The following is a 26160-nucleotide window of genomic DNA, read 5'->3' as shown; positions in this document are numbered from 1 at the left end:
GGGGTTGTCAGGCTATAATACGGAAAACCTGACCGCAAACCATAGTGGTGCACCGTGTTGGAAAAGATGCCACGTTCCTCGCACGTTGAAGAACCCTGCTGTGGTATTCGATAGGAGTAGGAACCTTTGCGCTCCGCCACAGGAGGCTAAATTGCCCGATCTTACCCATCCCCCCTTTTTCCAGTGGCAATCAAAATTTGTCGACCCTGTTATTCTTGTGACCCATCCTTTTTTTTTCATTTCATGTTCATTGTCTGAATATAGCTGAAATATTGCTGCTCGGACGTTAAACCCCAACAAACAAACAAACAAACATCAATTACATCTTAATTGATCCAAATCAATCCAAAACGGAAATAAATGTGAAAGTTGTCTATTGATCGTTGTGTATTGCATTTCTAAAACTGAATTAAATGTAACCGAAACGGTGTTCGACCGAGTGATACAGATGGCCCCGTGCAGGTCCGGGTGTTAAAAGAATAGGCCCGCAGCTGCGCTAAGCTTTTCGTAAAAGGCGACTAAATAGTGCTCAGAACCCTAGCCTAATACTGAAAACCTGACCGCAAACCATAGTGGTTCACCGTGTTGGGAAAGATGCCACGTTCCTCGCACGTTAAAGGACCTTGCTGTGGCATTCCCGGAGTAGGAACCATAGGGCTCCGCCACTGAAGGCTAAATTGCCCGACCCTACCCAACTCTCCCTTTTTCCAGTGTCAATCAAAATTGTCCTTGTGTCCCATCCCCTTTTCATTTCATTATCATTTCATGTTCATTTATCATCAATTTGATGTTCGTCGTCTGAATATAGCTGAAATATTGCTGCTCGGAATTTAAACCCCAACAAACAAACAAATCTGATACAGATGAAATAAAAAAAACATGCCAAAATTATTTATAAAAAATGAGTGTCTATTTTTTTTTTATATCCACTGAAGTTATTATGCGTTCATTGTAGTTATATATCATGAAATAGTTAATTGGTTTTTAAATTCAAATATTGCTGAATTTCTGTCAAGAGGAATGACGACTGTTTGTTTGTGTGGTTTGTTTGTTTGTTGGGGTTTAACGTCCGAGCAGCAATATTTCAGCTATATTCAGACAATGAACATGAAATGGATGATAAAATGAACATGAAATGAAGAAAAAAAAGGATGGGTCACAAGGATAATAGGGTCGACAAATTTTGATTGCCACTAGGACAAGGGGGATGGGTAAGGTAGGGCAATTTAGCCTCTTGTGGCGGAGCGCAAAGGTTCCTACTCCTATCGAATACCACAGCAGGGTTCTTTAACGTGCGAGGAACGTGGCATCTTTCCCAACACGGTGCACCACTATGGTTTGCGGTCAGGTTTTCCGTATTATAGCCTGACAACCCCAGCATGTAACATGCCTGGGGTACCCCATTCCACTACCTGGGGCACACATCCCAGTTGCTCTGTGGGCAGAGCGCCTAGCCCCCGGCTAGGTTTCTGAGCACTATTTAGTCGCCTTTTACGACAAGCTTAGCGCTGCTGCAGGCCTATTCTTTTAACACCCGGACCTGCACGGGGCTGTTTGTGTGGTGATAAGTCGTTTAATCAATGTTTCCTTCATTAAATCGAATATTTAATTTCATTTTACTGCACTACATTCGTGCTGATAATAATCAAAGTTATCCATAAAAGCATATTCTATGAATTCGTCTTAGTTTATTGGTACTGCGCAAATCCATTAATGGTATAAACTTTAACCATGTAATTTTATTGGGCGTACTTACCTTTGTTGTAGGTAGGATTAAAACATATTCACTGAATCCATTGTCAATTTTGTCATTTTGTATGTATGGTTTTAGTTACTTTATGTTCTTTGTTGTGTATGTCTGTTTTCCATGTCTGGTTTTTGTTCTTGGATCGCCCCGTGCAGGTCCGGGTGTTAAAAGAATAAACCTGCAGCAGCGCTAAGCTTGTCGTAAAAGGCGACTAAACAGTGCTCAGAAACCTAGCCGGGGGCTAGGCGCTCTGCCCACAGAGCAACTGGGATGTGTGCCCCAGGTGGTGGAATGGGGTACCCCTGGCGTGTTACATGCTGGGGTTGTCAGGCTATAATACGGAAAACCTGACCGCAAACCATAGTGGTGCACCGTGTTGGGAAAGATGCCACGTTCTTCGCACGTTCAAGAACCCTGCTGTGGTATTCGATAGGAGTAGGAACCGTTGCGCTCCGCCACAGGAGGCTTAATTGCCCGACCTTACCCATCCCCCCTTTTTCCAGTGGCAATCAAAATTTGTCGACCCTATTATCCTTGTGACCCATCCTTTCTTTTTTTCATTTCATGTTCATTTTATCATCCATTTCATGTTCATTGTCTGAATATAGCTGAAATATTGCTGCTCGGACGTTAAACCCCAACAAACAAACAAACATGTTCTTGGATCACATTATTTTGGTTACCGCTATAACTTTTGTTCCCTTGATTACTCTTTCACATATTGTTTGATTGAAATGAAAAGTAAGGTATTATCATTGTATTTAAAAATGTGTGTGAGAAACATTATACAACGACAATGATTTACTCTGTAACCATTACTATGTAACCTCCTGGAGGAGTAATTAATGGAACAAAGATTCAAGGGAGAATCTACAGAATGTAATCCAGGGGAAAAGTCCAGGCATGGAAAACAGAAGCACACGACAAAGGACATAGAATAATTGAAATAATACATACACAGTAAGAATCAACGCGAATTCTACTAAAAGCTTGGAGCATGGCCCGGTGCATCGGTAGGTTAAGCGTCCTCTGCTTTTCTAGAAACGTTCGCCGAGTTGCTGATAACAAGTCAGATCCAGGGTAGACGAAAGAGAAATGGAAAAACGTAAATCATTTTCTATCATCCCTACCTAAAAGAAAGATGTCTTAGAATATTTCATTTTTGATATTTGACGAAACTACTCCTAATCCAGTCCACAGAAATTGAAGTGGTAATTATTTCTAATGTTGATTCTTTTGATACTATACACTATGTCCTTAGCTTACTTTTATTAACTGCGAGCGTTATTTAAGCGAAAATATGTTCTTTTTTATATGGTGTATGTTGAGGTATTTCAATTATTATTGTGTAGATGTAGTGGTGTAGTTGTGTCATGTTTCGTTTCAAGTTTGACTTCACTTTAAAAAAATATAATAATAAAGGTTATATGAAATTAGGCCAGAAATTCCTGACTTGGGATAAGGACCTGAAATTTCGGCGGGTCAAATTACTTAGGCATGATTACAACCCGCCTCTTCAAATCTGGAAAGTTATTTCATAATTAAAAATCAGTTTAAAAATGTCTGACTCCCTTGTTAAACAACAATAAAGAAACTGATTATATGTTACACAGATACACAAATAAAGGACTACTAGCATTTAATTAACATAGTGCAAGCCTATAAAAATTCATGTCCTCAACAAAGTTCATTACAATCATGCATAACATAATTTGAAGGATACTTTCACAGTATTTCTGAACAATGGTTCTAAATGTATTTGCGTTCACGTTTATCATAAACATCTCATGTAATAATATAAAAGTATTACAAAAATACAAAAACAAAACTGGATATAGTTATCTACTAGTCTTTAAAACTATTCACATTTACTTCAATGTCAATCATTTATTTCCTCTATATATTAACCCTAAACAAGCTAGTCCTACTGCTGCTACACCAATTACATACACATATTTAGGTATCTCCTGAGAATATAAACAAATAAATAACAATGTTCAAGTCATCATGAGCAAAATAGAAGAATACGAAAATATAAAATGTAATTTAGGATGTTGTCTTTAAAGACTACTCAAGTACTTGCTGAAGCTCCATAACGACCCAAGAGAACATGATAACGACCATAAAACTTTTGTAGTGATGAGTTCAATCTTGTAGCAACATAACCTTGTTAATAACCGGCTTCGAATGGGAGATCCCCGTGCAGGTTAACGAACCCTGCTGTGGTATTCTCCCGGAGTAGGAACCATATGGCTCCACCACAGGAGGCTAAATTGCCAGACCCTACTCACCTCTCCCTATTTCCAGTGGCAATCAGAATTTGTCGACCCTATTATCCTTGTGTCCCATTCCTTTTTCATTTCATCATTTCATGTTCATTTTATCATCCATTTCACGTTCGTCGTCTGAATATAGCTGAAATATTGCTGGTCGGACGTTAAACCCCAACAACCAATCAATCAATCGTACACCCTTTAAATAGGAATTTAAGAAATCATAATGCGCTTAATTAATCGATAACGCACAGTGCTTACTTGCCTATCACGGGTTAATGCAGAAATTTTAAAAAACGGTCAATAGGGGTTCATAAAATGATGCAATCGAAAAAAAGGAACGGGACACAAGGATAATAGGGTCGAACAATTTTGATTGCCACTAGAAAAAGGGAGAGACTAGTAAGTTCGGGCAATTTTAGCTTCCTGTGTCGGAGCTCTATGGTTCCTACTCCTATCGAATACCACAGCAGGGTTCTTTAACTTTCGAGGAACGTGGCGTCTTTCCGAACACGATGTACCACTATGGTTTGCGGTCAGGTTTTCCGTATTTTAGCCTGATAACCCCAGCGTGTAACATGCCAGGGGTACCCATTCCACAACCTGGGGCACAAATCCCAGTTGCTCTGTAGGCAGAGCGCCTAGCCCCCGGCTAGGTTTCTGAGCACTATTTAGTTGCCTTTTACGACAAGCTAAGTGCTGCTGTAGGCCTGTTCTTTTGCATGGGGCAAAAGGGTCTACGAATCCGTGTACTCAAATATTTAATGTAATAATTGATCATAACTCAATATACATTACTTCCACTCGCCAGGGACTTCAGTATACACTACCTGTTGAGTCTATTCCGTCGGCTTATTTAATAATATGAATAGCAGAAACCCAATATTGACCTCTTCACTTAACTTTTACGTAGTTCAAAGTTGAAAAAAAACCCTTCAACTGTTTTGCATTGATTTATGCGATGAATTGAAAGTATCTTGTTGTGATCCGAAAAAAAAATTACACTTTCAACATATTTTCTCTTGTAAATGTGGATGTACGTGTACATGATACAAATAAACACGAAATCTCTCGTTTCGAGAGAGAGAGAGAGAGAGAGAGAGAGAGAGAGAGAGAGAAGTCTCCAATTAACTATCCATATGATTATTACACCCTTAATTCAATATAGATTCATTTATTGATTGAGTCACAAAGGTAAATATGTGGGTACGTCTAAACACCGGTCTTGGTGCACTAAGACCACAAAAGTAGACCTAAGACCCATAAGATGACATATTTCCGGAGTAAAAGTACTAGATTTAACAGTCATTGAATCATTCACTACTTAGTCTTTTGTGCAATTTCACCGGTACGTGCCGGCAATCATGCTAGTGACCGACCATGACCACGGCTTTTTGATGGCCATCGATCGTTAATTAAAGTCAATGATGCGCACATTAATAACCAATCAAGTTTGAGTCTGGTGATTTTGTTTGTTAGTGATAATCTTATTTAAAACGTTAATTTTGTTCATTTTTTGTACATGGTTTCAAGAATATATACATAATAATATAATTTATCAAATTTATTTAGCTCCTTGATGGTTTCGTTATTATTTGAGGTTAATGCATGGAAAATGTTTTACAAACGCAGTAAAGCCTTTCAAAACTACACAGTTTCAGCAATAAAAAGTAAATGCTTATAAAATGCCAAATATATGGAAACGATATTTATATTTATTCACAAAGTGTGATATACACGCATCATAGTTCTGTTAGTTCTACTTCCAAAATTGCAAGGTGGGGACCTTGGTTTTCGTTTAGTTACGAAAGCTGTTTCTCCAGACTTGTCTTTTGGTCATTTACATATAAGTTTTCACCTAATTTTAAATTATAAAATAGTATTGATTTTCTTGCATTTTTATATTATTATCAATTTGATTTGATATTCAATAAAGTTAAAAAAGATTATTTAATTTGGTATTTGGTAAATATGTGAAGAAAATGCATTCATATATTCGAAAATTTCAAGGTGAAGTATAAGTTTTATGTGTCGTGAAACTTTGAGAGAAAGGAGAAAAAAATTCTTTTAGTAATTATTTTATAATAGTTTAATATTTGGTGAATATGATTTATTTCATATTATTTAATTTTTTTATGTAACTGTATGCAAATTTAATTTTTATATCTAATTAATTATGTTTCATTTTATGTTTGTTTTGTTTGTTGGGGTTTAACGTCCGAGCAGCAATATTTCAGCTATATTCAGACAATGAACATGAAATGAAAAAAAAGGATGGGTCACAAGGATAACAGGGTCGACAAATTATGATTGCCACTGGAAAAAGGGGGGATGGGTAAGGTCGGGCAATTTAGCCTCCTGTGGCGGAGCCCTATGGTTTCTACTCCTATCGAATACCACAGCAGGGTTCTTTAACGTGCGAGGAACGTGGCATCTTTCCCAACACGGTGCACCACTATGGTTTGCGATCAGGTTTTCCGTATTATAGCCTGACAACCCCAGCATGTAATACGCCAGGGGTACCCCATTCCACCACCTGGGGCACACATCCCAGTTGCTCTGTGGGCAGAGCGCATAGCCCCCGGTATGAAGGTGGGGTATTAGGATTTGGCCTCCCATTATATTGACATTTCTCCAGCATGATTTGTACATGTAATATAAATTTCAAATTAGCTATGAGCTTTAAAATAGCTGAATTTAACATAGTAAATAAGTAGGACTTAAGTTAATGGTATGAATCATATAACTCATGTAACACTATACCTTGTATACTCTGCCTTGTCTGTAATTATACATTATTTAAAAAAAAAACTACAAAAATATTAACATCCCCATTGAGTAAAATAAATTTTTATCCACTCACCCATGCCACATTTTACTATAGTTTTTTTTGTGATATTACCTTTGGTTTTGGATCTCCATTGTGCACCGTACCAGACACTTGTCCTTCCTCCAGGTCCACCTGAGCTAAATACATATGCACAAATATGTTATTTTCTTGGGTACTTCGTACTACAGTATTATCAACATGTGAAATTTAGGGACCCAATAACTGAGACCATGGACCATGCACTGACAGGGTACCGAAGACTTAAAAAATACACAACAACAATTCATAATTCACAAACCATCAAAATTGATATCCATGGATACAAGAATTATGCAGTGTACATAAAAAAAGAAATAAAGAAAAGAAATAGAATGAATAAAAAAAAACTTGTAGAATTGAATATTCTTTATAACATGCACATTTTTATTGTGTGTAATCTAACTGCATTGAGCTTCATCAGAATCTGACAAGTTACATAAGAGTTGTGGAAAATATTATATCAGTCAGACAGATTGAAATCTATATATCCTATACTTCCTTTGCAAGGAGCATACAGTTTATCACAAGAACTGGAGGTGTAATCTGAAAATGAAAAACACATTTTTCCCATAGATTAAAGGAATAAAGTTATTTTAACAATGCTAAACTACATACCAATTTGTAGTTTGTTTTTTAATTCTTTTATGACTTTATCCTGAAAAAAAAAGAACCATCAATATAAAAAAAATAAAACTTGCAAAGAGATTTAAAGCTAACGGTAATGTAACAATATTTAATTACAGTGAATAAATGATACACACTCAGAATTAGATACCAAGAGCAAGAACTGGTCGATTTTTATTGCCTAGAAAAATACCTTAAATCCAGATAATGATTTAATCGATTTTGAATATCTTAATACGGGTTCATCTAAGAGACATGCAAATATATGGTTAAATTTTACATGTTAAGGAGTTGCTCAACAAGACTTTGGTAGGACTTCTCATAAGGATTTATCACTTTTCAAGGGCAAAAACTCTTACAAGGAATCGTCTTACAACTTTGATCCCTTGAAAACTTTTGTAGGGCTTATAATTAGGATCATTTCAACCATAGAAAGATTTTGACTTAACCTAACAGTTTTGGAGATAAAATATATGAAAAAGTACTGGCTGATCTATATATTCTATTTTTAATAGCCAGCCATGTTTTTTCAACAGATCAACAATCCCTATACAAGTTCTATGCAGGATACCTCAAGGAACATTCATACCAAGTTAGGTTCAAATTGGTCAGGCAGTGTCAGAGGAGAAGATACTCTATACTCTGATGTACTAGAAATTCCCCGAGTAATAAGTGATCATGATGCACCTGTCGCTTTTCCTGAATGTCCTAAAACGGAATCAAAATCGTATAAACGTGAAATATGGGTCTATTACAGAGTTGACACAGTGACATTTAATGCTAAACTAGACGGAGTTGACTGGACAACACTACTTCCTGACAACATAGATGTTGATGGCGCATGTGACATTTTTACCGATAAATTTTTACTAATTGCCCAAGACTCCATACCCACTAAATATGAAATTATTAGAAAAAAAACAATAAACCCTGGTTTAATAGTGAGCTTACTAACAAAGACAATGATATTACAAAGTACAAACAGCAGAGAAACAAAGTCAATAGCATGAGGAATAGCGCAAAAGAAAAATTCGAGCAAAACTTAGATAATATTATACTTGATAATGCCAGCAATCCAAAAACTTATTGGAAACTAATGAAGATGTTAATTAAATCTTCCAAAGGGAAAAGTCAAATGCCCCCGCTACAAAACATTATAAATGACCCACGGTTTGGAAATTTTGCCTTTGATGACGATGAGAAATCAAATCTTCTTAATGAATATTTTTCAAATATATCACACATAGATGACACTAATATTTCTCTTCCAGAATTTTGTGATAGGACAGAAAACTTTTTATCGGACATTGATATTGAAACAAATGAGATCATCGATATTATCAAGGTAATTGAGCCAAATAAAGCATCTGGTCCAGATATCATTAGTCATAAAATATTAAAAATATCCCCCGAAAAAATAGTATTCCTCTAAAAATAATATTTAATGAGTCATTGCAACAATGTAAATATCCTTCCCGGTGGAAGATGGGAAATGTTATTGCTGTATTTAAGAAGGGGGACCAATCACTGCCCTCAAACTATAAGCCGATTTCGTTGATAAGCTGTGTAGGAAAGGTTATGGAAAGAATTATTTTCAAACATGTATATAATCATTTGTACAATAATAACTTAATTTATAAATACCAGTCAGGCTTCCTTCCAAAATATTCCACAGTTCACCAGTTATTAGAAATGTACAATTGCATATTGAATTCATTTAAAGATAGAGAAATAAATTGTTTTGTTTTCTGCGATTTTTCAAAAGCGTTTGACAAAGTATGGCATGAAGGATTACTACTTAAACTGAAAGCCTATGGGATAAAGGGCTCAATATTCAACGGGTTCAAAAGTTAATTCTCTGAAAGAAACCAAAAAGGTATTAATAAACCAATCTTCGTCTTCCATCTGTAATATTCAGGCGGGTGTTCCCCAAGGATCTGTACTTGGCCCTTTGCTCTTTGTAATATATATCAACGATATAGCAGATACACTTACTTCATTGTGTAGATTTTTTGCCGATGACACTTCATTCAACTTTTCCAGTCAAAATCATGAACAAATTAAACCTGTAATTGATCAAGATCTGGCAAAGCTGGATGAATGGTTCAAGAAATGGCAAATGTCCATCAATCCTGATAAAACAGAAATTATGATATTTTCCGATAATGCATTACCTACTCTCAGTTTTGGATTATATGAAAAAAAAATATTCCAATTACAAACACCCATAAGCACTTGGGTATTACCTTTTCTAATGATGCAAAATGGCAGGAGCACAATGACCATACAATAGTAAGCATATCCAAACACTTAAATGTGCTACGTAAATTAAAATATCAATTAGGTAGGAAAACCTTGAAAAAGTTGTACCTGGTTTTTATTAGACCTGTTTTTGAAAATGCAACTGAAGTTTGGGATAACTGTGGTGTTGGTAATTGTAATAAATTGGAACAATTACAATTAGATTGTGCAAGAATAGTAACTGGTTTGCAAATTTTTACAAAAAAAAATTAATCGATAAAGAAGTTGGGTGGAAAATATTAGCAGAAAGAAGAAAGAAAAGAAGACTACAAATGATTTTAATAAGAAAAATAATAACGCTCTTTACCATCTTTGTAAACTTATACCTCCTAATATACAAAGTACAATAACGTACCCCATAAGAAATGGGGAAGATATCATTGTACCTTTTTGTAGATTGTCTTCAACTTTGGATTCATTCATACCTGCAACAATTAAAGAATGGAATACTCTTGACTTTTCAATACGCCACTGAAAGTCAATTGGACACTTTAAAATGGCATTAAAAAGAACTGTCAAAACTGAAATTCCAAAATACTTCTCATTTGGTCCAAGAAAACTTAATATTATACTTACACAACTAAGATGTTCTGCCTCATTTTTAAACAATGATTTATGTAAAGCTAACATTATCTCAGATCCGGCTTGTCGCTGTGGATATTCAATTGAAAATGCCCAACACTATTTTTTTTAATGTCCTTTGTACAGGGAATACAGGGAATTACTTATCAATGATTTCATTAGGCTACCTAACAACATCCCGTTTAATATTAATTTATTAGTTTCTGGGAATCAAGAGTTATCTTTAGCTGAAAACAAGAGTGTGTTTATTAACGTTTTTGCTTTCATAAAGTGGTCTAAAAGATTCATAATAGTCTAATGTACTACTATGCTCATCAACACCGTCAAATCTGTACAAATCATTTCTTCTCCTTTGTAGCTAACTTAGAAGTTACTTCTAATTTTAGAAGAACTTTGTTATATGTTTCATGATATAAACAATTACTCGCATGCTCATATGTACAAATGTTTCGTTGTCAATATTGTATTGCGGAAAGGACTTCATAAGTATGATTTACTTGTGTCCTATCCAGTTTGTTTTGAACCAAAAAAAATATGTTTAAACTAAACTAAAACTTATGTATTTTTTGATGATTTCACAAGGAACAGTTATACTTTAAATGTTTAAACATAATCTTTAATGGATTAAAATTATTACTAATAATTACAGTTATGTCAGTTAGATATACATGTACTGATAGTCCTAATCACTACAGATGGATGTAAAAGACATGTTGATAATTTATAATTCATATCAGAGATCACTTTCGTTGAAAATGTCAATAGTTTCATTACGCGTTTTTAATGGCTCTTACATTATTGTAAAGGGGAACCAAAAAGGCCCTCTTAGTTGACCATTCAAATTTTTACAGTAACTTTCCTACAACCATAACACTCTTTTGTTACCAATCTGCTGAACAATACAAAGGATTGACAAAGCTATTGGGACATTTAGACTGCCCAGTTGCTAGTTGATGAATAAGTAGCCACTAACCCGTGAAAATTTACCTAGTCAGGTGTAAGGCAGCTAATACTCGCTATGTTTCACATCATATGGAATTTTCTCAGCTAGTAAATATTACTCACAATGTGTTTTGAGGGAATTTAGTGCTTTTTTTTTTTTACATATTTGGTATTTGTTGTTGCTTAGTTATTGCATTTAACATTTGATAGAAACATATTCAATGTATTTTTGGTACTTGCTAACACAGGAAAAGTACTAATGTGGTAAAATATTAATTGTGAATGTTGTTTATATTTGTTTGTTTGTTGGGGTTTAACGTCCGAGCAGCATTATTTCAGCTATATTCAGACGATGAACATGAAATGGATGACAAAATGAACATGAAATGAAAAAAAGGATGGGACACAAGGATAATAGGGTCGACAAATTTTGATTGCCACTGAAAAAAGGGGGGATGGGTAAGATCTGACAATTTAGCCTCCTGTGGCGGAGCGCAAAGGTTTCTTCTCCTATCGAATACCACAGCAGGGTACTTTAACGTGCGAGGAACGTGGCATCTTTCCCAACACGGTGCACCACTATGGTTTGCGGTCAGGTTTTCCGTATTAAAGCCTGACAACCCCAGCATGTAACACTCCAAGGGTACCCGATTCAACCACCTGGGGCACACATCCCAGTTGCTCTGTGGGCAGAGCGCCTACCCCCGGCTAGGTTTCTGAGCACTATTTAGTCGCCTTTTACGACAAGCTTAGCGCTGCTGCAGGCCTATTCTTTTAACACCCTGACCTGCACGGGGCTATATGTTGTTTATATGTTTCCAAGAAAAAACGCTTTAAACCCACAGATCACCAAGTGGATAACAAATAGGAAATGGCAAATTAAAGTAAAATAGCAACACTTTCATGGAATGAATAATAAATTGAAGTTACAATGTTGCGCTATTATTTATTTGATTTGTCTCATCTCAAAGCTGAATCTATTGAATACTGGTTTTTTTAAATATATGCATTGAAATATACCCTTTCAAAGTATCTACTTTAACATTAGTTCGGATTCTTACAAATTTCTTTCACACGTTTGCATATTATTTAGAATGTATATATAGTTCTGATAAAATTTAATGCACTTTAGCCATAATTCAAATAAAATTATTTTTCACAATCTAACTCTTGACCATGTTTTTCAATTAAGGAAATGTCAAAAATAATTTTTAGGTCCATTTTGAAATCATGAAAATTTAAGGTATACTATAGAAGCCTATGGGGCAAGGAATACAAGGCTAAGACCTGATAACCACAGTTTCAGTGGAAAGTGAGATTTTTAGTAAGTGAGTTTCAATTATCCTAGAAGCTTTCAAACAACAATATATCATATTTGATACTAAATGGAACAACTTCAAATGGAATAAAGTGATGCAAGGCCTCATTTTTTTACTTTTATGGCATATTTTTACTAAATTTGGAAATTAGCAATGTTTTTATAGATTAAAAGATGACCAATGGATTGCAATTGTTATTATTAAAAGTTTTCTCAGCACAACTACATCAGATATGAAAAGGGTGACTTAAATTGCTGAGTTATAAACAGTTTTGATTTTTTAACATTTTTAATACTTGGAGCAGAGACTTGAAAATGGTTGAATTGCACTTGTTACATATGACATATAAAAACTGAAATATATTTTGAATTTTCACTTTTATTCTACTTTAACTGCGCAAGAAGTGCTGTACTACAGTCATTTGATTGATTAAAAGTGAAAACTGACCAATAAAACATTTTACATTATTAGAGCTGTAAATCATAGCACTTAATCCAGAACAACAATTACAATGAACATAAAACTATGAAATATTCTTCATATAATTCCAGTTATATATATATCATTGCACATAATCCCAAGCTGTACTTCCAATGAACAAAAGGCAATTAATCCATATCTTTAATTCAAAAATAACCATTGCACTAGATCCCAAACTACATTTTATGGTAATGAAAATCATTGAACTTTAAAAATGTACTAAATCCCAAACTATAACATTTGAAAGAAATCATTGCACTTTAATAATCCACAAACGTTTCAAGGAAAATAGCGTTTAAATCCAAATCTATAAATTCAATGAACTGCACTTAATCCAAAGAAGTTTTAATGTGAATAACACTTATTCCAAATCTTAAATTTCATTGAAAATTATTGCACTTATAATCCCAAATTATGATTTTAATCAAACTCAATGCACTCAATCTCAAACTATAACACAAATGAAAAGTATTATTAACATGATACTTAATCCTCTGAAACTATGAAAACCAGCGCAGTTAATCTGGAACAATTCCAATGGAAATCCTTCCCAATTAATAAAGCCCTTAATTCACTTTTTAGCCTACTCCAATTCGAAATTGAATAAAATAACTCATAGCACTGTTTCAAAATTTATAATTCACGTGAACCTCAAACTCTTTGCATTTTGCATAACACTTGGTCCTTAACTATAGTATGAATCACACACTTTCCATTAAAATGGCACCTTGGTAGGCCTATTCCAGTTTTATGAAGGAGGGAATAAGTATTAATTGAGGTTTCATTTTCATTATAATATATAAGACTTATGTGCAATGTAGTTAAGATAAAATGAATACTTTAATATACTATTTTAAATCATGGTTTTCAACCTTGTCAACAAAATACAAAACAAAATATAATTTATTAATTTGAACTCCCCTCACCAATGAAAAATAGAATAGCCCAGGTAGCTGCTTCAGATTTAAATAACCAGGAGCTAGCTATGAAAAGATTCATAGGTGAGTATTCATCAACTCTTTCAATAGCAACTGGTCAGTTTAAATGTCCAAATAGCTTTGTCAATCCTTTCTTTTGTTAAGCAGATTGGTGACAAAAGAGTGTCATGGTTGTAGTCTCTGTAATAATGACCATATTTGAGTGGTATTATATCACAATACGTAATTTTTAAAAGTATCCTTGCGTTGTATTAGAACTTTTGTCCTTAAATGCTTGAGTCTGTCGGTCTTCCGTGCCGTTGAGGATAACCACTTTCGCTTTTGATTTCGCTTTCAGATTTGTTATGAAGAAGCGACCCTTACAGCACATGCGCGACTTAAGGTCACAAGAAGTCACATGCATACGAACTTATCTAGGTCGAGTTTGTGAATTGCAAGACAATAAATATATAGACACCTATTTCATCTATTCAACGCATTTTATTTGTGGATATCTAATGAAATTGTACAAGAAAAGTACTATTTTGTAGAAATAATTCAAAGACAAGGCATATTTTTAAAGAAACAAAAATTTCCGAAAATGACAGCTAATGCATCTTTAAATTCAATTGTAGTGAGCATATAATTTAGTTAAATCAAACAGTGGGTCCCCATAATTTAACTGTAAATACAGGTCTATAATATCACTGCTGTGACATATTGTATATTCCTTGAGATAACTGAAAAAGCAGATTTCTTGCAACAAAAATCCTTAATTTTGATTATATATATTTTTTTGTTGATCTCTGAAAATATTTACTAGTTACTTTTCTGTATTTTTGTAATACGTTGGTTCGTTTGTTGCGTTTTACCATATCTGTTTTTTTTTGCTAGTATATAGTGTGGAGTTCGAAGCATTTTGCTTTATGTCATATATCTAAGAAACACACCAGGTGAAGATCCTAGGGAATAAATGCATGGAAAAACAATTCATATTTCTTACCAAATTTATAGTATAGTGTTACTGCGTAAGGTTTTACATATTGTCTTAGTTATTGGTCCGAGGCTAGCCATATTGGACTGTTTTTCTACCCGAGGACCAATAACTTAGCGAATATGAAAAACCTTACGCAATTATACCTTTATTGACTAACTAGTCCAACACAGTAGGCCAATAAGGACTTTAACAAGTCCAGGATGACGTATTGTACGGCTAGATCCCGAATTGGACTAGATCCCGTATTGGTGCACATTTTTTTTATTTTGTATTGCATCGGCAGTTTTTATCATATTCGAGTTAATAACTCATTATTCCTTGAATGTGCTAGAACATAATCTACAGTTACTTCCGAAAATTCGACATGTATTCGTCCGCTTAGAATCACGCATACATTGTGCTCGTGAAAAGGGTGTCAACGGCGGCAGGACCAAGATATCCTTAAATGGTAGGTGATTTTTCGAAAGGGTTCAATTTTTTTTTATATATTACAAGATTAGCTTTTGTTTTTGTTTGTTTGTTGGGGTTTAACGTCCGAGCAGCAATATTTCAGCTATATTCAGACAATGAACATGAAATGATGATGAAATGAAAAAGGGATGGGACAAGAGGACAATGGGGTCGACAAATTTTGATTGCCACTGGAAATAAGGAGAGGTGGATAAGGTCGGGCAATTTAGCCTCCTGTGGCGGAGCCCTATGGTTCCTACTCCGGGAGAATACCACAGTAGGGTTCTTTAACATGCGAGGAACGTGGCATCTTTCCCAACACGGTGCATGTATTATAGCCTGACAACCCCAGCATGTAACACGCCAGGGATACCCCATTCCACCACCTGGGGTACACATCCCAGTTGCTCTGTTGGCAGAGCGCCCTAGCCCCCGGCCAAGGTTCTGAGCACTATTTAGTCGCCTTTTACGACAAGCTTAGCGCTGCTGCAGGTCTATTTTTTTGACACCCGGACCTGCACGGGGCACATTAGCTTTTTAAAAGGCCATCCATTCGGACGATTTTGAAAAAAAAATATTTGTTTTATTTTCCTATGCAAGACTTATAAATACAGTTCAATTTATGACCTTAACTTTAGAACGCATATTCTCAAACAAATATTACATTTTTACTTAAAGATAATTTTATATAGTCATGTACCTTCAGGTACCGCAATACCTTTTCAACCTTAAGGACTGTATCAGGGACTGTATACACATGCAATATTACAGCTTTATTACTTGAGGTCCTAATTACATGCATGTAAATACATACATTCTCAAGCGTATAATATCCAATAACTTTTAAATCCTTTTCTCAATGACAAATTTCATAAATCTTTGTTCGAATAAACGGAGAAATTAAATAAGTGACACAACGTACATGAACAATGTAATGGGATAGAGGGATAATAGGGTCAACGAATTTTGATTGCCACTGGAAAAAGGTTTGTTTGTTTGTTTGTTGGGGTTTAACGTCCGAGCAGCAATATTTCAGCTATATTCAGACAATGAACATGAAATGGATGATAAAATGAACATGAAATGAAAAAAAGAAAGGATGGGTCACAAGGATAATAGGGTCGACAAATTTTGATTGCCACTGGAAAAAGGGGGGATGGGTAAGGTCGGGCAATTTAGCTTCCTGTGGCGGAGCGCAAAGGTTCCTACTCCTATTGAATACCACAGCAGGGTTCTTTAACGTGCGAGGAACGTGGCATCTTTCCCAACACGGTGCACCACTATGGTTTGCGGTCAGGTTTTCCGTATTATAGCCTGACAACCCCAGCATGTAACACGCCAGGGGTACCCCATTCCACCACCTGGGGCACACATCCCAGTTGCTCTGTGGGCAGAGCGCCTAGCCTCCGGCTAGGTTTCTGAGCACTATTTAGTCGCCTTATACGACAAGCTTAGCACTGCTGCAGGCCTATTCTTTTAACACCCGGACCTGCACGGGGCACTGGAAAAAGGGAGAAGTGGGTAGGGTCGGGTAATTTAGCCTCCTGTGGCGAAGCGCAAATATTCCTACTCCGAGAGAATACCACACAGGGTGCTTTAACGTGCGAGGAACGTGGCATCCTTTCCAAAACATTGCACCCCTATGGTTTCATTGCCACGACTTTCGTATTATGGCCTGACGACACCAGCATGTTACATGCCAGGGTTAGCCCATGTACGGCTGGGACACACAACCTAGTTGACCTCTGGATCTGCAGGGGACTAAAATTTGTCTAAATAAAGACAGACACAATCCTCTGTGTAGCTTACTGTACAATGCATTTAATCTTTGCACTTTTTTTCAAAATGAACATTTTTCTTACGGGCTTCAATGTAAAACGAAAGTCGAATGCATCATTGAAAGTGCCATTCGGCGGAGGCGGATAGCAACTATTAAAATTTCGAGTTCTAAAATTAAAGATGAAACTCAGTTTTGTATTACTTGTTAACAAATTAATTAAATTAATTACTTGGCCACTGGACCCTGGACCGGGATTACCAACTTTCGGCCGGGTATACAATACACACGCGTGTCAAGCGAATTCACAATGGGCTTATCGATACGGTTTTGTTAAATAAATGTACACACCCTGCACTTACAATGTGATATACATGTAATTAACGGCCCAATGCACTTTAAATTGTTTCTTAGACCTGCATAAATCTGTTTGTTGTTGGGGTTTAACGTCCGAACAGCAATATTTCAGCTATATTCAAACGATGAATATGAAATGGATGACAAAATGAACATGAAATGAATATGTAGTGAAAAAGGGATGGGACACAAGGACAATGGGGTCGACAAATTTTGATTGCCACTGGAAATAGGGAGAGGTGGGTAGCGTCGGGCAATTTAGCCTCCTGTGGCGGAGCCCTATGGTTCCTACTCCGGGAGAATACCTCAGCAGGGTTCTTTAACGTGCGAGGAACGTGGCATCTTTCCCAACACGGTGCACCACTATGGTTTGCGGTCAGGTTTTCCGTATTATAGCCTGACAACCCCAGCATGTAACACGCCAGGGGTACCCCATCCCACCACCTTGGGCACACATCCCAGTTGCTCTGTGGGCAGAGCGCCTAGCCCCCGGCTAGGTTCCTGAGCACTATTTAGTCGCCTTATACGACAAGCTTAGCACCTGCACGGGGCTCAATTATAATGTATACTTTTTATTATAGATGGCAGAACATGGACTTCAATTCACTGCAATCAATACATTGATTGATTGTTATCTTTTAATGCCGTTTCGGCGACTAGGGCCATATCACGGCAAGAACATTGAATGAAGTGGAAATATTAAAAGGAAGATCAAAGTCTCTTCATAAAATAATGAAATTAAAACAGGCAGCTATTTACATATAAAAAGGTACATAAAAGGTGAACCTAAGACATAAAATACATATAGAAACATAACTTCGATAAAACATTTAAAATATTGAAAAATCAAGGAAGATATCTAATTTAGATTTTATTAAATAAACCGATGTTCCGCAAGAAATCGATAATGTTTTTAGATGAAATGGTCTTGAACAAATCAAACATTGGCGCAGTCAAAATAATTTTGCCAATGCATATCTAGACTTCGAGACAGCTGCTCACAATGCGATCAAAGATGTGTTTCCAGGCGTACATACTAAGGGATGTTTCTTTCATTACGCACAGGCCATCTGGAAAAAGACACAAGCCAGTGGACTACAAATACCGCACCGAGACAACAATGATGTGAGGCGTGCTGCTATTCATCCTCTTATACCATGGACGCCATTGAGGATGTTTGGTTCCAGGCTCTTGAAGACCGTGACGACGCCAACATCACACAAATAACTCAGACTTTTACAGATTATGTCACAGAGCAGTGGGTGGAAGGAGACCGAACAGGTTGGAACCACTTTGGAACACACGGACACCAGAACCAACAACATCTAAGGGTGGCACAGCAAAATAAAGATGACACAACAAGCCCACACCAACATATTTACTGCAATTAAGATGTTTAAAGATGTTCAAAAATGCCAACGACATCAACAGAATACAGAGAGCAGCCGGTGGAACTACCAGACCACGCGCCAAGAAATACATGAACATCGACCGCCGTCTCGCCACATTGAAGAACCGTTACCAAACATGAATCATAGATTTAATGACGTATGCTGACTCTGCTTCCGAACTTTTTCACCTTGCTTGAACATTTCTAAGAACTTAAAAAAAAATGTGATTCATGTTTTCATTTGTGACGTTAGTGCTGTACTGTGATATGTGCTTAGAATAATTATGTTGTTACTTGTTGCAAATTCATGTTTTATATTGATATTTATATTAAATTACATATAACATTTGGATAACATGAAATTGAAAACAGTGGAATAGTGCTGTACTGATAATGTATGTCATTTATTGTTATAACTTTATGCTATATGCTTATTTACACTTCATATGACATTTAATGACATAAAATTGAAATCTTACATTTAGTCTTTTATAATTATAATAAAAATATATTTCATAGGTGAAAACAACAAATGTAAAATTTAAAAAATATAGCCATATTATCATCAATAAATTAAATTTTAATCTTTAATGATAATATGAGTAAATTTTATATTTTTTTGTTCTCATCTATTAGATATAGATGTGTAGAATTTGACATAAATTCACAAAAAAATACAGGTAACTTTAATTGTATGCCCCTTTAGATGGCCCCTTAATCCATAAAATTAATGACATGTTGTTTTAATCCAGGGGTCTTTCGGGGAATAAACCTTCACAAATATGTGAAGAAAATACATTTATATATTCGAAAATTTAAGGGACAGAAAGGAGAAATAAATTCTTCAAGTAATTATTTTATAATAGGTTAATTTTTGGTGAATATGATTTATTTCATATTATTTAAATATTTTTGAAGTAACTTTATGCAAATTTAATTTTTATATCTAATTGGTTTGTTGGGGTTTAACGTCCGAGCAGCAATATTTCAGCTATATTCAGACGATGAACATGAAATGAAAAAATGATGGGACACAAGGATAATGGGGCGACAAATTTAGATTGCCACTGGAAAAAGGGGGGATGGGTAAGGTCGGGCAATTTAGCCTCCTGTGGCTTAGCGCAAAGGTTCCTACTCCTATCGAATACCACAGCAGGGTTCTTTAACGTGCAAGGAACGTGGTATCTTTTCCAACACGGGGCACCACTATGGTTTGCGGTCAGGTTTTCCGTATTACAGCCTGACAACCCCAGCATGTAACACGCCAGGGGTACCCCATTCCACCACCTGGGGCACACATCCCAGTTGCTCTGGCTGCAAGCCTATTCTTAAACGTAGTTTGAGATCTAGTGCAGTGATTATTGTTTGAATTAAAGATATTGATTAATTTCTTTTTTCATTGAAAGTACAGCTTGCTATTACGTACTAAAAAATACATGTAACTGGAATTATATGGAAAATATTTCTTTTACTTTCATTGTAATTGTTGTTCTGCCCCGTGCAGGTCCGGGTGTTAAAAGAATAGGCCTGCAGCAGCGCTAAGCTTGTCGTAAAAGGCGACTAAATAGTGCTCAGAAGCCTAGCCGGGGGCTAGGGCGCTCTGCCCACAGAGCAACTGGGATGTGTGCCACATAGCCTGACAACCCCAGCATGTAACACGCCAGGGGTACCTCTTTCCACCACCTGGGGCACACAACCCAGTTGCTCTGTAGAGCGCCCTAGCCTCCGGCTAGAGTTCTCTCATAGATTAAAGGAAGCACTTCATGTACATGTATGTTCCCACAGAATAAAATTATTTTAACAATGCTGAATTACATACCGCTTTGAGCTTATCTTTCCGTTCTAGTTTGAATCCATCCTGAAAAAAAAAACCATCAATTTAAAAAAATAAAACTTGCAAAGAGATGAAAAGCTAACGGTAATGTAACAATTTAATTACAGTGAATAAATGATACACACTCAGAATTAGATACCAAGAGCAAGAACTGGTAGATTTTTATTGCCTAGAAAAATACCTTAAAACAAGATAATGATTTAATCGATTTTGAATATCTTAATACGGGTTCATCTAAGAGACATGCAAATAAATGGTTAAATTTTACATGTCATGGAGTTGCGCAACAATTTTGACTTGAGAAGACTTTGGTAGGACTTCACATAAAGATTTATCACCTTTCAAGGGCAAACACTCTTACAAGGAATCGTCTTACAACTTTGATCCCTTGAAGACTTTTGTAGGATTTTATAATTAGGATCATTTCAACCATAGAAAGAATTTGACTTAACCCAACAGTTTTGGAGATAAAATATATGAAAAAGGAATGTCTGATCTATATATTCTATTTTTAATAGGCTGCCATGTTTTTTTCAACAGATCAACAATCCCTAAATAAGTTCTATGCAGGATACCTCAAGGAACATTTATACCAAGTAAGGTTCCAATTGGTCAAGCAGTGTCAGAGGAGAAGATTTTTGAAAGAAATAACATTTGAAATAGCAAAAAAACATAAAAAGGGCAACAAAACCAACATGGCTGCACAGATTATAACGAAAACTTCACCACAGACAGATCTCTTCATGCTGAACACCTTTAACCAATGTCAAAATTGGCTAAACTTAACAATTTTGTATAAATATCTCAATAACGTCTGTCTGACTCCTATGCTCTATTTTTAGTAAAAGCGGCCATATTTTTCGACAGATAAACAAATCCCTATACCAGTTCTATGTAGGATACCCCAAGGAACATTCACATACCAAATTTAATTCGAGTTTGTCAAGTAGTGTCAGAGGAAAAGAAGAAGAGTTTTGAAGAATTATTAACGACGATGTGGATGACATATGCAAAATGATGGCAATACCTCACATTTGGCCATGTGAGCTTAACATATAAATGAGGATTGTATCCAAGGTTAGGAAATTAAAGTATTTAAATTGGCCAAACTGTTTAATTGAATTAATCTCCCACTACATTACCAACTTTTAACTAAAGAGATCAATATTTAACCCTCTTTTTATCCACGTTTCCTGTTGCCTCCATTAGTATGAGTCTTTCTAAAACCACTATTAGGACACACTGGACATATTTACACTATAAAGACAGTTGTCATGAATTTCTGAGTTTTCACCCTGTGCATGATCCTTATGTGGACCAGTAATTATGTAAAAATCAGGACAAAAGGCCAGACATTATTTATTTGTAATACATATCGACCAGAATGGACGGACGATCTTTTACTGGACACGAGTAAACCAGTCATTAGGTATTGCAAGTCAAATATGTGATAATATTGTGGTTGTCGGAGACCTAAGCTCAGACTTATTCAAACTGAATAATAATAAACTGCTTGACACCATCAATCTTTTCAATTTAAATAATGTAATAAGAAAGCCAACAAGGATAACTGATTATAGTAGGACTCTCCAAGATCCGATAATGTTAAACGACTCTCTCAAATGTATATACTCTGATGAACTAGAAATCCCCGAGTAATAAGTTTGTTTGTTGGGGTTTAACGTCCGAGCAGCAATATTTCAGCTATATTCAGACAATGAAAATAAAATGGATAATAAAATGAACATGAAATGAAAAAAAAGGATGGGTCACAAGGATAATAGGGTCGACAAATTTTGATTGCCACTGGAAAAAGGGGAGATGGGTAAGGTCGGCAATTTAGCCTCCTGTGGCGGAGCGCAAAGGTTCCTACTCCTATCGAATACCACAGCAGGGTTCTTTAACGTGCGAGGAACGTGGCATCTTTCCCAACACGGTGCACCACTATGGTTTGCGGTCAGGTTTTCCGTATTATAGCCTGACAACCCCAGCATGTAACACGCCAGGGGTACCCCATTCCACCACCTGGGGCACACATCCCAGTTGCTCTGTGGGCAGAGCGCCTAGCCTCCGGCTAGGTTTCTGAGCACTATTTAGTCGCCTTATACGACAAGCTTAGCACTGCTGCAGGCCTATTCTTTTAACACCCGGACCTGCACGGGGCACTGGAAAAAGGGAGAAGTGGGTAGGGTCGGGTAATTTAGCCTCCTGTGGCGAAGCGCAAATATTCCTACTCCGAGAGAATACCACACAGGGTGCTTTAACGTGCGAGGAACGTGGCATCCTTTCCAAAACATTGCACCCCTATGGTTTCATTGCCACGACTTTTGCGGAGCGCAAAGGTTCCTACTCCTATCGAATACTACAGCAGGTTTCTTTGTTTGTTTGTTGGGGTTTAACGTTCGAGCAGCAATATTTCAGCTATATTAAGACAATAAACATGAAATGGATGATGAAATGAACATGACATGAAAAAAAAAGGATGGGTCACAAGGATAATAGGGTCGACAAATCTTGATTGCCACTGGAAAAAGGTGGATGGGCAAGGTGGGGAATTTAGCCTCCTGTGGCGGAGCGCAAACGTTTCTACTCCTATCGAATACCACAGCCTGACAACCCCAGCATGTAACACGCCAGGGGTACCCCATTCCACCACCTGGGACACACATCCCAGTTGCTCTGTGGGCAGAGCGCCTAGCCCCCGGCTAGGTTTCTGAGCACTATTTAGTCGCCTTGTACGACAAGCTTAGCGCTGCTGCAGGCCTATTCTTTTAACACCCGGACCTGCACGGGGTTCCTAAAAAACGCAATCAAAATCGTATCAACGTGAAATATGGATCTATGACAGAGTTGACATAGTGAAATTTAATGCTAAACTAGACGAAGTTGACTGGGCAACAATAGTTCCTGACAGCATAGATGTTGATGGCGCATGTAACATTTTTACAAATTGCCCGAGACTCCATACCCACTAAATATGTAATTATTAGAACAAAAGCGATAAACCCTGGTTTAATAGTGAGCTCAGGCGAGAAATGAAGGAAAGAGACCTATTACGGAAACGCTCCCTCCCTACCAACAAACACAATGATATTACAAAGTCAATAACATGAAGAAAAGCGCAAAAGAAAAATTCGAGCAAAACTTCGATAATATTATACTTGATAATGCCGGCAATCCAAAAACTTATTGGAAACTAATGAAGATGTTAATTAAATCTTCCAAAGGGAAAAGTCAAATGCCCTCACTACAAAACATTATAAATGATCCACGGTTTTGAGATTTTGTCTTTGATGACGATGACAAATCAATCTTCTTAATGAATATTTTTTCAAATATATCACACATAGATGACACTAATATTTCTCTTTCAGAATTTTGTGATAGGACAGACAATTTTTTATCGGAAATTGAGCCCCGTGCAGGTCCGGGTGTTAAAAGAATAGGCCTGTAGTAGCGTTAAGCTTGTCGTAAAAGGCGGCTAAATAGTACTCAGAAACCTAGCCAGGGGCTAGGCGCTCTGCCCACAGAGGAACTGGGATGAGTGCCCCAGGTGGCGGAATGGGGTACCCCTGGCGTGTTACATGCTGGGGCTGTCAGGCTATAATACGGAAAACCTGACCGCAAACAATAGTGGTGCACCGTGTTGGGAAAGATGCCACGTTCCTCGCACGTTAAAGAACCCTGCTGTGTTTTCGATGGGTAAGGTCGGGCATTTTAGCCTCCTGTGGCGGAGCGCAAAGGTTCCTACTCCTATCGAATATCACAGCAGGGTTTTTAACGTGCGAGAAACGTGGCATCTTTCCCAACACGGTGCACTACTGTGGTTTGCGGTCAGGTTTTCCGACTTACAGCCTGACGACCCCAGCATGTAACACGCCAAGGGTACCCCATTCCACAGCCTGGGGCACACATCCCAGTTGCTCTTTGGGCAGAGCGCCTACCACCGGCTATGTTTCTAGGCACAATTCAGTCGCCTTTTACAAGGTTAGCGCTGCTGCAAGCCTATTCTGTTGACACCCGGACCTGAACGGGTTTACGAAACGGGTCTTTACCCTTGCTTTGAAGTTTCCAATAAAGTCAGAATATCTGAATTTGATGGACATTTTAGGAAACTTTACAAACAAATGTTGAGGGAATTCAGAAAAAAATGTACTACCTACCATTGTGGGAATGATATACAAATGAACTTTATCTGTTTACACAAATATGGTCCTATCTATACATCCTATCACTAAATCACTATTGACTAAAGTTCAATTCTAATTTAAGAGAAAGAAATGGGAAGTCCATAAATGCATTGATTTTCTGCAAATTATGTTTTCATCTTGAATAGCTAAAAGTTTGTTTGTTTGTTTGTTGGGGTTTAACGTCCGAGCAGCAATATTTCAGCTATATTCAGACAATGAACATGAAATGGATGATAAAATGAACATGAAATGAAAAAAAAAACGGATGGGTCACAAGGACAATAGGGTCGACAAATGTTGAATGCCACTGGAAAAAGGGGATGGTTGGGTAAGGTCGGGCAATTTAGCCTCCTGTGGCGGAGCGCAAAGGTTCCTACTATCGAATACCACAGCAGGGTTCTTTAACGTGCGAGAACCGTGGCATCTTTCCCAACACGGTGCACCACTATGGTTTGCGGTCAGGTTTTCCGTATTATAGCCTGACAACCCCAGCATGTAACACGCCAGGGGTACCCCATTCCACCACCTGGGGCACACATCCCAGTTCCTCTGTGGGCAGAGCGCCTAGCCCCTGGCTAGGTTTCTGAGCACTATTTAGTCGCCTTATACGACAAGCTTAGCGCTGCTGCAGGCCTATTCTTTTAACACCCGGACCTGCACGGGGCAATCAAGGTTTGTTTGTTTGTTGGGGTTTAACGCCCGAGCAGCAATATTTCAGCTATATTCAGGCGATGAACATGAAGTGGATGATAAAATGAACACGGAATGATGATGAAATGATGTTTGTTTGTTTGTTTGTTTGTCGGGGTTTAACCTCCGAGCAGCAATATTTCAGCTATATTCAGACGATGAACATGAAATGATGATGAAATGAAAAGAGATGGTACACAAGGACAATGGCGGTAGAGAAATTTTGATTGTCACTGGAAATAGGAAGAGTTGGGTAGCGTCGGGCAATTTAGCCTCCTGTGGCGGAGCCCTATGGTTCCTACTCCGGGACAATACCACAGTAGGGTTCTTTAACGTACGAGGAACGTGGCATCTTTCCCAACACGGTGCACCACTATGGTTTGCAGTCAGGTTTTCTTATTATAGCGTGACAACCCTAGCA

At 37.1% G+C, this 26160-nt stretch overlaps 1 long non-coding RNA gene across 2 annotated transcripts; it reads right to left on the bottom strand.

The window, feature by feature from the left end:
• Positions 1-3369: 3369 nt before the first annotated feature.
• Positions 3370-25097, bottom strand: LOC148596655 (uncharacterized). Of its 2 annotated transcripts, none has more exons than XR_015919085.1 (5): positions 25023-25097; positions 20845-20883; positions 7505-7544; positions 6923-6987; positions 3370-3714 (listed from the first exon to the last, which is right to left on the bottom strand). It is a non-coding gene; the product is annotated as an uncharacterized LOC148596655 (long non-coding RNA). The 2 variants fall into 2 exon arrangements; XR_015919086.1 differs by lacking the exon at positions 25023-25097 and adding an exon at positions 10201-10239 and having other exon boundaries at positions 20845-20881.
• Positions 25098-26160: the final 1063 nt, after the last annotated feature.

The sequence above is a fragment of the Perna viridis genome, chromosome 15 (genome assembly GCF_037379345.1).
Source record: "Perna viridis isolate PV_CMFRI_1.1 ecotype Kerala chromosome 15, ASM3737934v1, whole genome shotgun sequence".
NCBI classification, from domain to species: domain Eukaryota; kingdom Metazoa; phylum Mollusca; class Bivalvia; order Mytilida; family Mytilidae; genus Perna; species Perna viridis.
This window is presented reverse-complemented; position numbering and strand designations above follow the sequence as displayed.